Source organism: Mastigoproctus giganteus, chromosome 11 (genome assembly GCF_048544385.1).
Source record: "Mastigoproctus giganteus isolate SK-2022 chromosome 11, ASM4854438v1, whole genome shotgun sequence".
In the NCBI taxonomy this organism is placed as follows: domain Eukaryota; kingdom Metazoa; phylum Arthropoda; class Arachnida; order Uropygi; family Thelyphonidae; genus Mastigoproctus; species Mastigoproctus giganteus.
The window spans coordinates 180001816-180016413 of record NC_143585.1 but is presented as its reverse complement, the minus strand read 5'-3'; positions in this window follow the sequence as shown (position 1 = coordinate 180016413).

Sequence of the window (14598 nt, the reverse complement as noted above, 5' to 3'; positions counted from 1 at the left end):
TTTGAATACGTCTCAAAAGTCGAGAAATTTGAATATATTATACTTGAAACGGCTCATATAATACTCCTGACAGAATTAACTTATACTTGGTTTATAAAATAGTTTTCTTTGTCTACAGGCGTTTCCCGCCAAAATCTGAAAATGCGATTTCTGATTTCTAGTGGGCCTACACTGGAAATAAGTACCTCAAACCACTACTTAAAACGTCAAAAAATTGCTAAAAGTGAATTTAACGCAGAAATTATGGCTGAAAAATCAAATAATGACAAAATTCTGGACAATGACCTAGAAGACTCCTCTGGAAATGAGGCTAGAATGCTCAGGGAGAAAGCCCCTGTTAATGAGGAAAATGGTAACGAACTGGATAGCTGGCCTCCTGGCCCCCTCAGTATTAAGAAGGGCAGGAAAGGAAAAAATCAAGAAACTATAGAAATTCCAGAGATGCAACAAAAGACAGAAGAAGTAAAACTAGACTACCTAACAAATTTGACTGACTCTATCAAACAGGCAAAGGAAACCAGAGTGTATCTAGAAGCAAACCAACAGGATTACTTCTGCAATTAGGCTGCAGATAGTGAACTGTTGGTCACTGCTTGAGCAGCGCCTGATTGAATTAAACACAGAGAACCAAGTGTTAAAATCAAAATTAGAGGTTACAACTGAGGAGAAGAACAACTATAAAACAATGAACACACTAACCTATGCCCAATGTGCAAAGGTTAATAGCAAACAGGACATAACTAAAGCAAATCAAATAGCTACTAAGCAACCTAATATAAACAAGGAAAGCAACATTGTTATTCTGAAAGCAAAAAGTGACTCTACCCATAAAACCAGTGAGGCAGTTAAGGACACAGTGGTAACAAAGCTGAGGCCTCATCTGAGAGAAATAAAGATAAACAACATGCGGAAAATCAGGAATAATGGAGTCCTAATGGAGGTAGCAAGCAAAGAAGATCTAAGAAAAATAGAAAACCATCCTGAAATTGAAAAACTGGGCTTGCTCCCTGAAAAACCAAAAGGGAAAAACCCTAATATTTTAATCTTTGATGTACCTGTGTCAGTAATAGAAAAAGAATTCATGATGGATATCTACTTCAAAAACTTTAACAATGAAATGACAATAGATGAATTTGCTGCTGAATTCCTGCTGAAAAGAGCAACAAAAAACAAAAGGAATGGACAACTCAACATAATTGCAGAAATTACACCAAAAATTTGGAAGGTATTGCAGGGACAACAGAGAATCTATGCTGGCTGGACCAGTCATAGATTTAGAGAACATTTCCCTATCCAAAGTTGCTTTAACTGTCATAAATATGGTCACATTGCCAGAGACTGCACTCAGAAAGAACCTGTCTGTGGTCACTGTGCAGTCACTGGCCACGATTACAAAAATTGCAAAAATAAGTCTCAGCAGCCAAAATGTGCTACTTGCAAAGCAGCACGGCTGACTGACTATACACATAGTATCAGGGATGATAAATGCCCCAGTTATAAAAAAAATGGCAAAACGTATACAATCTAGGACCAACTATGGGCCAGATTGAAAACATAAATGTGACTAGGGCTCTAAATCTTGTCCAATTGAATGCTCAAAGAGCAAGAGCCGTTGTAGATCAGATCAAACTCAAATTGGAAGAAAATAATATAGATATCTTGGTACTCCAGGAGCCCTACGCACATATGGGTAGAGTTCAGGGATACCCAAGAGACTATAAAATAATAGAATACACCTCAGGTGTCCCTTCCACAGCAATAGTAGTTAAAAATACTGACCTTACAGTCACAAAGGTGGGTCACCTTTGCTCCCCAGTGGGAGTGTGTGCCCATACTACCAGTGCTGTAGGACAGTTTTACATTATTTCACTATATTCCAGACCAGGTGAAGATATAAATCCAACTATTGAATACCTACAAGTAGTCACAAACTTGCTACCTACTGCAAATATCATAGTGTGTGCTGATGTCAACTGCCGGTCAGCCTTATGGCATAGCCGTACAGAAGACAGAGCAGGCACACACAACGGCCAGATACTTTCAGACTATATAGCCACCTCACCCTTTCAAGTGCTAAACCAACCAAATAACCTCCCAACTTTTAGCAGTACCATGTGGGAGAGTGACATTGATATCACTCTTGCCACCAATTCAATAGCTTATAAAATCACAGACTGGTGTGTCCAGCCAGCCTGGACCACAGATCACAGAGCCATTTCCTTCAAACTAAACAGGCAATTACAAACAACTCAACACTCTCTGTTGGATATCAAAAGGTATAACCTTAAAAAGGCAAACTGGCAGATTTTTGCAGAACATACAGCAGCCGAGCTGCAAAAACAGGGAAATGAGTGGTCTAGATCAGGCAACTGTAGCCCGGACGAGCAAGCACTGACTATGACAAACATTTTAACAAAAACAGCAACCCTGTCTATCCCACGGAAAAAACCGAGGAAGCAGACAGTTCCCTGGTGGTGTCCCGAACTGACTATACTCAGAAGTAGGGTACACCAGGCACGGAGACATTTTCAAAGAGCCAGAACATCTTGGTCACAAAATGAGGTGGATGCACTGAGAGATTCTTATAAAACAATCAGGAATCAGTATACAGCCCTCATAAGAGATAAGAAAAAGGAATGCTGGAAGCACTTGGTGGGAACTACTGGAAACAATAACCCTTGGGGAGTTGTCTACAGAATAGTGACCAACAAGCTGCCAAGAGGAGATGTCTTAGAAACTACTGTCAAACCAGATGGAACCCCAACCCTGTGTTGGGTGGATTCTGTAAATAACATCCTAGACAGTATCATTCAGACTGAAACTGGAAATCATTCCCCCCACCCAACTCGACATTATAAAAGAAAACACTGAATATGACAATGCCAATATTGAACCTCTGTTCACTATACAAGACTTAGAAATAGCACTATCTAAAACCAAAAACAATAAATGCCCAGGTTTTGACCTCTTAGAGGTTGAGATTATCAAAAAATTAGCAGAAATAGCACCAGATAAATTAATAGCACTATATAATAACTGTATGACAGAAGGTATATTCCCAAAAATATGGAAACAAGCTGTGTTAAGGTTAATCCTGAAAAACCCTGAAAAACTCCCTACTGATCCCAAATCATATAGACCAATAGCCCTACTCCCTGTACTAGGGAAAATATACAAAAGATTAATATACAGCAGATTAGCTCAATATTACACAGAAGCAGGCTTGCATTCCAACAATCAGTATGGTTTTAAGCAGGGCAATTCTACGGAGGATGCCATGCACCACCTACTGACAGCAGTTAAAAACACAGAGGAGAAATATATGCTGGCAATCTCCATTGACTTTGCTGGGGCATTTGACTCACTGTGGTGGCCTAGTGTCCTTAGGAGACTTCGCCAGGCAAATGCCCCACAAAACCTCTATAAGGTAATAAACAGCTACCTTACAGACAGAAGTGTCTCAGTATGCACAAGGTTCCAGGAATTGACACGCCCTGTGAATAAAGGCTGCCCGCAGGGATCAATCCTTGGCCCTTTCTTTTGGAACATTGTTCTGGATGAATTTCTGGCCTTGGATCTGGGCCCCGTGGAAATTTGCAGATGACATGATTTTCCTTGTAAAAGGCAACTCATGAGTGGTTGTAGAGCAAAGATCAAATGCCGCTCTCTTGCAGCTGCAGGAATGGGCACAAATGCACATGCTCAAAATATCGCCTGAAAAAACCAAACAAATACTTCTAAAAGGTAATTTGGACATACGAAGACGTCCAGAAATCAAAATTAACACAATCACTATAAAAATGGTAACAGAACTAAAATATCTTGGAGTGGTCTTTGATTCAAAATTAACTTTTTACCCCCATTTGATCTACTTGGCGAAGAAAGTGCGAAATTATGCAGGTATGATTGCCAGGATCAGTCGAGCAGACTGGGGACTCAAAAGAAAGACCTTGGCAATCATATACCGTGCAATGTTCCTACCTGTTATCACCTATGGAGCCGGTGCGTGGTTCATCCGCTCGGCCATAGTAAGAAATAGGAATAAATTAGAATCGATACAAAGGACAATACTACTCACTATTACCAGAGCATGTCGCACAGTAAGCACACCTGCACTACAGTTGCTGGCCGGAACTCTCCCACTTTAACTGGAAGTAGCCAAAAGAGGCTTATATTATAGATTTAAAAAGGGCATACCCACAGAATTTTTTGGGGATAGCCCTTGATACAACCAATACCTTCAATGATGAAAGAAAAAGAATAGCCACAAAGCCCCACGAGCTATGGCAAACAAAGTGGGAGCAGGAAACCAGAGGTCTGGTCACCAAACGGTTTCTGCCACTGGTGTCAATGGTCAGCCCAAAGCCACCTAAGTGGTATGCCCCTGGACTTTTTACATCATTTATATTGACAGGGCCCGGCTCCCTAAAGGCGAAACTAACCTCCTTAGGCCTGACCGATGACCCAAACTGCACCTGTGGCGAAAGTGAAGACTGGGCACACATTCTCTATGAATGTATAATATATGACATCCCCAGAACAGAGCTAATAGCACAGATTGGTCCCCTTCCCAGGGGAGAAGAACATCTCTTCATCATAGAAGAGCAAAATTATAAAGCTTTTACATCTTTCACACAGAAAGTTTTCGAAATGCGCAGAGCAATGCAAAGAATGGCAATTCAGCCCCCCAGCAATTAAACAATAATCAATAGTAAAATTGCTCAAGTTTCCCACCATGCCCAGATGATGATTTAAAAACTGTTAGGGTAGCAGAATTCTGCACCCTGACAGAAACTTGACGTAACAAAACTACCCATGACTACCATGCCATGTGTAGGAACCTGGGGCCCCAAATCAGTGTGGGGGAGGGGGATGGGAATGCATGCAGAGAAAGTGAATGGGAATGAGCAGAAGAGCAAATGTAATTGGCCAAAAGAATACAAAGTTAAAAATAACTTACATTACTTTATATATATTGTACCAACAAACATTTACAAACCACATAAACACTATCACTGCATTCTCCCTTGGCCTGCAAAAAAAAAAAAAGAAAAAAAAAACCTTGCAGCTAGGCCTGCACCACAACTGAAGAATAACAGTAAGTTACGGTGCCCAGAGAATGCAGTGCAGAAAGAAAGAGTCGAATAAATGAGATGAGAGCTAGAAGAATGAATAAAAGTGCAAGCGTGAGAGAAAAGAACACAAACCACAAATGCTAAGTACACACTAACCCTGGTTTTAATTAGTATTTAAATTTACGCTACCCATCATTGCATCCCCTCCTGGTGTGTGAGAAAAAGATGAATGAGTTGAGTGAAATAATAAAAAAAAATAATAAAATAAAATAAAAAAAATAAATAAATAAAAAAAAAAAAATATATATATATATATATATATATATATATATAAAAAAAAATTATAAAATAAGAAAAAAGTATAAAAAAAAAGAAATAAAATAAAAAAAAAAATAATAATTATAAAATAAAAAAGTATAAAAAAAAAGAAATAAAATAAAAAAAAAATAATAATTATAAAATAAAAAAGTATAAAAAAAAAAAAAAAAATTATAAAATAAGAAAAAAGTATAAAAAAAAAAAAAAGAATGCAAGTAGAGTGAGAATGCACATTACGAATGAAGTAAATGTGTGTGTCCCCCCCCCTTCACCTGGTAGGTTCCCCACTGCCAGCTAACATATCCCACCCCCAGAGCGGGATGGGCAGCTGGACCTTCATACCGGATTCGACACTCCTTGGACATGACACCGACGAAGACATTCTGCGGCTTTGCTGCCAACACGCCATTGGCAATCCGAACTGGGTACTCTAACCTGGTTCCCTTTAAAACCCCATCCCCAGGCAGGGAATGGAGGAGACGGATCTCTGTCTCCTCTCCTCCCTGCCTACCCCTATATTTCGCCTGGTGGGGCTCGTCTCCACTGACCTCTTTGGGGATGCCTACTCTATCCGTCCCTATTCTTCTATCTGTTTCCTCCCCAGTCTTCAATCTCCCCCCCTCTCTCTCTCACTAAATCGACCTAGTACACCCCTTAACAATGCCGCCAAATTATAACCAACGTCTAAATTCTACCGGTTTTGTGCAAATCTCTAAGATATCTAACACTATCAGCTTTTATCAAGCGTTACATGTCTAAATTTAATAACATCAAAATTTTGCCCGACATATTTGGCCTTTAACACATCTCTTTAGTGTTCAACCGTAACCAGCAATTTCCTAACAGCAATCCCATTAAGCATTAATGTCAAATGCATAAAATTTTTTTTTTTTTTTTTCTTTTTTAAATAGGCCCTAGCCACTGAAATCCCAGGAAACTAGGTGGCAGGACCTGCCAGAGCAAATTGTTGTGATACTGGATACACCCGGCTAGCCTCCACGTGGCAGGGTATGGGCAACGTCGGGCCCCACTAGGGGCCTGGCGGCCAATTAGCCGGATAAACAATGGGCACAACATATCACACTGCACAGACACGACCCACACACTTTCAAGTCTCTGGCTTGACAGTGTACTGTCCTCGATACAGTGAAACACACGCGGAGATGGGAGAAATCCCAGGTGCCGTCTGACACGAACATACCTTATGTTTCTCTGTAGTATTAAAGCCGGCGAGTGTGTAAAATATGTATGTATTTTATGAATGTATGTTTTGCTGTGTGTTGTTTGCCAGCATCTGGTGACTTAGCAGCCAGGAGGCAAGAACAAATATATCTTGCATCCTGACTCCCGTCCCTAGCCATGAGGAGGCACTCCAGGGAGTCTAGCACATTGCTAATTGACGTTTAAGGAACCTCAATAAAATAAAATAAAATTAAATACAAGAGAAGACAACAAGATAGTTCAAGTAGAAAATAAACAAAAGAATGAAAATATCAAAAGGCGAGCCCAATTCGCCACCTGAAAATCAAAATAAAACCAGAAATAAAGGAGAATAACAAGATAAGATTAATAAGCCAAGTATATACAACATATACCAAGAGAATAAACAATGGAAATTTCCAAAGGAAGAAAATTCCGAAAAGTTATATGCACAAGAGAGAATTTTTACAACTTAATAACTAGAGCAAAGTGTAGTACAGCCAAAAGAATCTTCCAACAGCAGAATAGTGAACACTGCGGAGAGCAGAAATACAAAAGTGTTATATGTAATGTAAGAAAATAGGGAGTTAAGTAGAGAAGAGAAAAAAGAAGAAAAGTTTATTATCTCAGTTAAATAGGGAATTTTGAGAGGCAGAGTCCAGAGAAAACCACACAAGTCCAGTAAGTGTAAGGAACACAATTAAGACTAAAAGAAATTATTAGATGATGTAAAAATAATTCCACAATGTAAATCAGTTGGTTCAAGTATAATCTGGCTGGTCAGGAACAAAAGGACCAAGTAGGATTCAAAACATAATTAAATGAACCCCATAAGTTATTAGAAAAGAATAAAGAAAGTAAAAGAAAGGAATGAAGATGTGTAAATCTCAGAAATTCTGGTAAGTTAGGAACAGTCAGTAGACAAAACTGACAAAACCAGTATGTGGAATGTTAAAGTAAAACTTAAGGAGTGTTATTACATAGCATATCAAGTTTAGTTTTAGTAACTCAATATTAAAACATTAGTAATTTAAAACGATTTAAACTAATTTAAATTAATACGGAAACTCTGCAGAGAGTACATAAAAGTCAAAATATTAGCTATAAACATATTTACATGTATACGAAATACAATATTAGCAAACATGCCTTGAAGGTTTCTAGGGCCTACCTAGAAAATTTTTATGGCTTTAACCTAGTCCTGTAAGGCAGTAACCAAGTCTAAAAATTTACATTATCAAAGAATGAAGAAAATTAACCAACACTGCAGAGCTTCACAATAAAATCGAAAACTCTGCAGAAAAGCCAAGAAATATATATACATATATACAAAATAACAACATAAAATAACTAAACATAAGTACTGTTTCCAGGAGCTTTCCTAGAAGCAGAAATAAAACAACTAATGACTTAACTATACCTTTAAGGCTAAAATCCAAACTCTAAATTTATACAATAAAAGATAAGAAAATTCACTAATTATGCTGCAGAGTTTCACAAAACAAATCAATTTTCTGAAAATTAATCAGGCCATTAATAAGGACCACACAAGATCATCATCATATATAAAAAATAGAGATACACAACTTGTAGTTTGAGCAAAACTGCACGGCCAGCACTCAGAGAAACATTGTTTGAGTAGCAGGCCGAACAGACAACTAACTTGAAGAAGTAAAATAAATAAATGAATTTATAGCATAAGTTGTCCTAAGCCTAACTTCTTCTGTGGCAGCCTTAAACACAGGACGGGATTGATCTCTAAATGAATGGTTATGGTCCTTTTTTCTCACGCTACAATTAGGGCAGGTAGCTGGGGTGTTAGGATTAGGGCATCCAGAGGCCTAATGGCCAGTCAGACCACAGAGGCCTCGAGTGTGATCAGTCTGTCTACAAGAGTGAGAGGAGTGTCCATATTAAAGACACTTAAAACAACGTAGGGGTGATGAAGAAGTCCTTGATAATATGTCCCTTCCAGTTAAGGAAAATATGATTTTTCATACCGATAAAATAAGATCTTATCCTAGGAGAAACCTCAAGGACCCAGTGCAAGTTTACTTTATTTTTGGCAGTTATTTTTAGACGAATTTTGGTCTCTTTTAAGAACTCTGATAAGGAGATATCATCATAGCCAGAGAGGTTGTATTCAAACAAATCATCCAACATATCCTTATCAATAGTGTCATGAGGAATGTCGTATATAACCATAGTAGGGTTTATTTTCTTGGGAAGTTCAGTTTTAAATTTCAGCTCACCAAATTTAGAACACTTTAATTTTATTAAGATCAAGAATTGAATTCGTTTCAGTAGATACTCCTTTGTCTTTAATTTTTCTGATAGATTTAATTTTAACGTGCTTCAAGTCAGATTTCAAGTTCCTGGTAATAGTAGAAAAAAACCTCCTCACTGGTCCCCAAAGAAGAACTGTCTTCTGGTTTGACTAAAAGGACAAAACTTTTCTGAGGTTGAGATGAGCCAGGGCAGATGAGCCAAGCTCCAGAGGCAGAGAGAAAATTAGCAAAAGTAGGGGGAATAGAGGAGGGAGCACCAGAATCACTGGGATCAGGAGGCAAAGTCAATTTGGAATTTAAAACCTCCAGCTGCAGGGTCAGGGAATACAATTTAGAATGTAAATCTAATGTTAGAGCATCCTTAGAAGTTGAAGGATCTGGTGGCGAAGGAGATGAAATCAGAGCAGAGAGTTCTTCTAACCATAAGGCAAGAGATCCCAGTTTTAATTGGATTTCCTTGATTTGGTTTTCTTTGCTGTTAAAAACTTCAGATACGTTATCGAATTTTTCCACCAACACCTCCAGGGATGTTACCCTGGAATTAAGTTCAGTTATTTGGTTTTCTTTAGATTTTAGAATTTCTTTTAAATAAGTATTTTCACTAGAAATTTCTTGAAGGCTTGTAAGTCTGTCATTTAGTTCACTAATCTGGTTATCTTTAGATTCTGCAGACTCCTTTAAAATGGCATTGTCGTTAAAAATATCTTGTAGTTCAGCAAGTGTATATTTGAGCATTACAATTTCAACATCCTTGCCTTTAAGGAGAGAACAGTTGTAATCAATTATGGGAGCCACAGCTTGAATTAATTCCTCAACACCAATCCAACAACACCAAGTCAAGCTTAAGAAACGAGCAGCTGTCATTTCAGGTAATTCACTTGAGAGTTCAGCATAGCTTTTTTATAATGGTTAAAAGCTTTTATGAGAGCACCTGGATTCCCTAAGCAGAGTTCTTTACCAGGTGTAACAGTGGAGGAAGCCGAATCATCATCTGCAGACAAAGGTGTGGAGGTAGAATTTACGGCAGGTTTAAAATTTATGACAGGTGAGGAATTATTGTCTTTCGTACAGTCAATCATTTTTACAAATGGATTTAAGGAGTTAGCCAATTTGGAAGATGGAGTTAGGTTAGAGGACAAAGATTGAGGAGAGTGTTGAGGTGAAACACTGGAGCTAAAGGAAGGGAGGTTATCCATCCTATAAAATTGGGGGAAAGCCATAGGAAAGACTTTTAGAATTCAGTTGATAAACAGAAGAAATCGCAAAGAAATGAAAATAATCCTTGAAAGTAAAGCCCTGAGGAGAGATACAAGAACTAGAGGAATAAGATATATTGACCTTAAACGTTTAGAAAAACCTTAGAACTAACTGTAAGGAACTTTGCAATTGAGCAGAAAAGAATAACACGAAAAAACAAGATGAACCTTTAGTACCCCAAACTGCCATCAGGTGGCAGTGTCAAATTAAAATATTAATCAAGAAAAGACCAGAAACTAAATTTGACTAATATCGGTAGATTAGGGGCCGAGAAATGGCACTCAAAAGAATTTGTGAAAAGTGACAAAAATACCTGGATGAAAAGAGGGTTTTTAAAAATAGTTGATAACACCTACAATTTTAACCAATCACAATGAAACTTTGTGACAATATAATGATCCCAGTAAGGATTATGTAATACACCCCAAACAAAAGTTTGGGAGTAGAGGGACCGAGTAAATAAGGAACTCAAAAAGTTGCCACCAGGCAGCACTGAAATCTTAAAAACTGAAAAAGGGATCCCTAAAGATAATGAAAGATGTGTGAACCATTACAAAAGACCCCATAGAAGCCAAGATATATAGAAATTATTAAAATAGCCCAAAAAGCTCAAAAGCAAAAAGAAAACCCATAGAGCAATGAGAAACAGGTTAAGTGGCAATTAAACAACTTAAGAAACAATATTACCAGCTAGACACACTCCAAGATACTGAGGAAGCACTATCAGGTCAACCCCAATTTTTATCCCCTTAGTATACACAAAACATTAATGATGGTAGTCCAATTAAACCAAAAATTTAACTAATATTTTTATACCTTGGTATGTTAATAAATTCTCAGACACAGTGTACTTCTTTCTTCTGTGCCTCTGTGTATATAAAGATTAAGTACCGATAATGTATAGCTATGATGTGTCACTAATATATTTCACCAAATATATGAATAATTTGCATCCATACAAAGAGTTAGTCACAAAATGGAGGATTTCATAGTAAAGTACAGTGAAACCTCTCCTAACGGACACCTCTCGTTAATGGACATCTCTCTACTACGGATATTTTCAAATTCCCCAACTCACCTCCATTGGTTTTAACGTGTTTGCAGCTTCTGTCTAGCGGACATTCTCTGTAACGGACGGGGACAGGCAATCTGCACTGTTCCGTTTAGATTAGCACTTAATTTGATCTCCTCATAACAGACAGCGGGCAGCTCACGGCCCTTTTTCTAGGAAGGTTTCTTCCACGTATTGCCTCAATCCTGTGTTTGTTTTCTATTTCTGATTCTCTGAATTTTATCATGGTTTACGTCGCGGTTCTAAACCCTTTTTCAAGAATTTTAAGGCACGTGTAAAACTTCTGATGAATTCGGTGTGTGCAGGGAGGGGGGGAATATGGTCGGCCTTTCGTCTTTTCAGTTTCAGCTTTCAGTTTTGTTCTGTGTCATGTGAAGTGCATAATGTCTTCTCGTAAACATTTAACCTTAAAAAATAGTCGAACTCATTAATGCGTATGATCGGCAAAAAAATTGTGTTTGCAATCTCGCTGTAAAATCCAAAATCGGGAAGATGCAGGTAAGCGATATCCTAAAGAAAAAAATGAACTGCTCAAACAATATTGGCAACATGTAAATTATCAGGATCAAAAATCATTCCCGAAAACTGAAGGATTTCAAATTTGTCGCGCACGTGCTAAAAATTTCCAATTAATGGGCCTATTATTAGGGAAAAGGCTTTGGAGGTTGTGAAATGTATGGGAGTAAATGAGTTGAAAGCTTCTGTGGGATGGCTAGACAAGTTCAAATCTCGGCATAAAATTTCTTCGAAAACCGTAAATGGGGAAGGTGGATCTGTTGATCCTGGGGTTGTAACAGAGTGGACCGTCAAATTGGAAGATTTATGTCTTGATTTTGAAGCTACGGATATTTACAACTGTGACGAAACAGGGTTGTTTTTTAAAGTTCTTGCTGAAAAAGCAATGAGTCTAAAAAACGAAAAGTGCCGGGCGGAAAAATTTCTAAGGAACGCTTGACTGTACTATTGTGTACAAATATGCTGGGAGACTTTGAACAACCTCTTGTTATAGGAAAACCACAAGATCCTCGTTGTTTCAAGGGCATAAAGTTGAATCTTGAATGTTGATTGGAAGTCTAAAAAAAGCGTGGATGACACGAGATACCATGAGCGAATGGATGTCACTTTAACCAAAACACGATTCGTCAAAACAGAAAAATTTCTTTTCATGGATAATAATGCATCTCACCAGCACATTGAATTGTCCAACATTCAAATCATTTTTCTGCCACCAAACACATCTGCAGAGTGTCAGCCCTTGGATCAAGGGATAAAAAATTTTAAACTTCACTACAGATGTGTTTTAAGACATCTCATTGCAAACACGAACGAAGTAACATGTGCGAGTGACCTTGCAAAGAAAATCAGTATCCTGGATGCGATTCAATGGATTTCCTCTTCACTAAACGCCATTAAAAAACAAACTGTCGTGAACTGTTTTGTAAAGTCTGGCTTCTCAAACGCAAAAATTGAAGTTGTGAACAGCAATGTGGATCACCAAGAAGAACAAGAACTTCAACATCTATTGATAATGTATGATACTTCTGTTACAAGTGACACTGGCTACAAAAATATATAGACTTGATGCTATCTTGATGCTAAGAAAGCTCCAGGTCCTGATGGTATTTCTCCACTTGTTCTCAAAATCTGTGCTCCTGAACTTACTCCTATTCTTTGCCGCCTTTTTTCACTTTCTTATTCCAAAGGTGTTTTTCCTTCTGCTTGGAAATTTGTTCATATCCAGCCAGTTCCTAAAAAGGGTGACAAATCCCTCCCATCCAATTATCGTCCCATTGCAATTACTTCTACTCTTTCTAAAGTAATGGAGAAATCAATTAACCGCCAACTCTTAAACTACCTAGAAACCTTCCGTCTGATCAACGATCGCCAGTATGGATTCCGTCGGTGTCGATCCACTGGTGATATTCTGGCTTATGTTACCCATTTATGGACTACTTCAATGGAAAGGTTCGGTGAAACACAAGCAGTTGCTCTTGACATCTCAAAGGCTTTCGATCGTGTTTGGCATAAAGGTCTTCTAAACAAGCTCCCATCTTATGGTTTGCCAACTGTTTTTAGTAATTGGTTATCCAGTTTTCTCTCTGATCGCTCACTGAGGGTGATGGTAGATGGCTCTCTGTCTTCTAACTTCTCCACTAATGCCGGTGTCCCCCAAGGTTCAGTTCTTTCCCCCACTCTTTTCCTCTTGTATATCAATGACCTTCTTCCATTGACTGGAAATCCTATCCATAGTTTTGCCGATGATAGCACATTGCATTCAACTTTCCATTTTGAGAAACCTTGCCCTGCTCAATCAGCTTCAACTTCTCGAAAATCTGCTACCAATTCCTTAAATGCCGATCTTCAGGTAATTCTCCAGTGGGGCAAAGACAACTTAGTTGATTTCAACCCTTCTAAAACTCAGTCTTGTCTTATATCTCGCAAAAAGGATTCTTCTGCTCCTATGCTTATCTTTAGTGACACTCCAATTTCTAGGCAAAAGGATATATCTCTTTTGGGGATTACCCTGACCTCTAATCTCTCTTGGCACAAGCACATTACAAATATTGCTTCCTCTGCATCTAAAATACTTGGTTTTCTCTTTCGCTCTCAGCGTTACTTTTCTTCCAAACAGCTGCTCACTCTGTATAAATCGCAAATCCGCCCTGCCATGGAATATTGTTCCCACATTTGGGGTGGTGCCCCCAAAACCTCTCTCGGGCTTCTTGATTCCATTCAGAAGAGGGCAGTTAGGTTAATTAATGATTCATCTCTAACAGAGTCTCTCCACTCGCTTTCTCATAGACGTACTGTTTCTGCTGCATGCCTCTTCTACAGATATTTCCATGGGCACTGTTCTTCTGAATTGGCTTCTATAATTCCCGCTCTCTCTTTCAAAACAGTCAGAACACGTGCCGCCACCAGCCAACATCCATTTACTGTCCAACTTCAAACCCACACAACCAACTTTTCATCTTCCTCATTTATTCATTCATCTGCCGTTTTCTGGAACAACCTTCCTTCATACGTATTTCCTGAAAATTACAATCTACAGAAGTTCAAGTCCAATGTCAACAAATATCTTCTTTCGTCTTCTCAACCTCCAACCCAAGCATGGTACTAAGTACTATAGGTTCTAATACCTCTCGTGTTTGGGGTTCACATAAAAAAAAAAAAAAAAAAAAAAGACTCAAACCTCACTACAGAAGATGGCGCTCTAGATATCAACGACATTAGCATTGATATTTTTCAAGAAGTTCCTCATGAGGATGAAGAAATGGAAGGAGGTTATTCTGTCGAAGAACATATTAACGACGAACCACCGATGAAAATAGAAGAAGCGCTCGTACAAATCAATCATTTAAAACTGTTTTTCGCTGCTGAAGAAGAT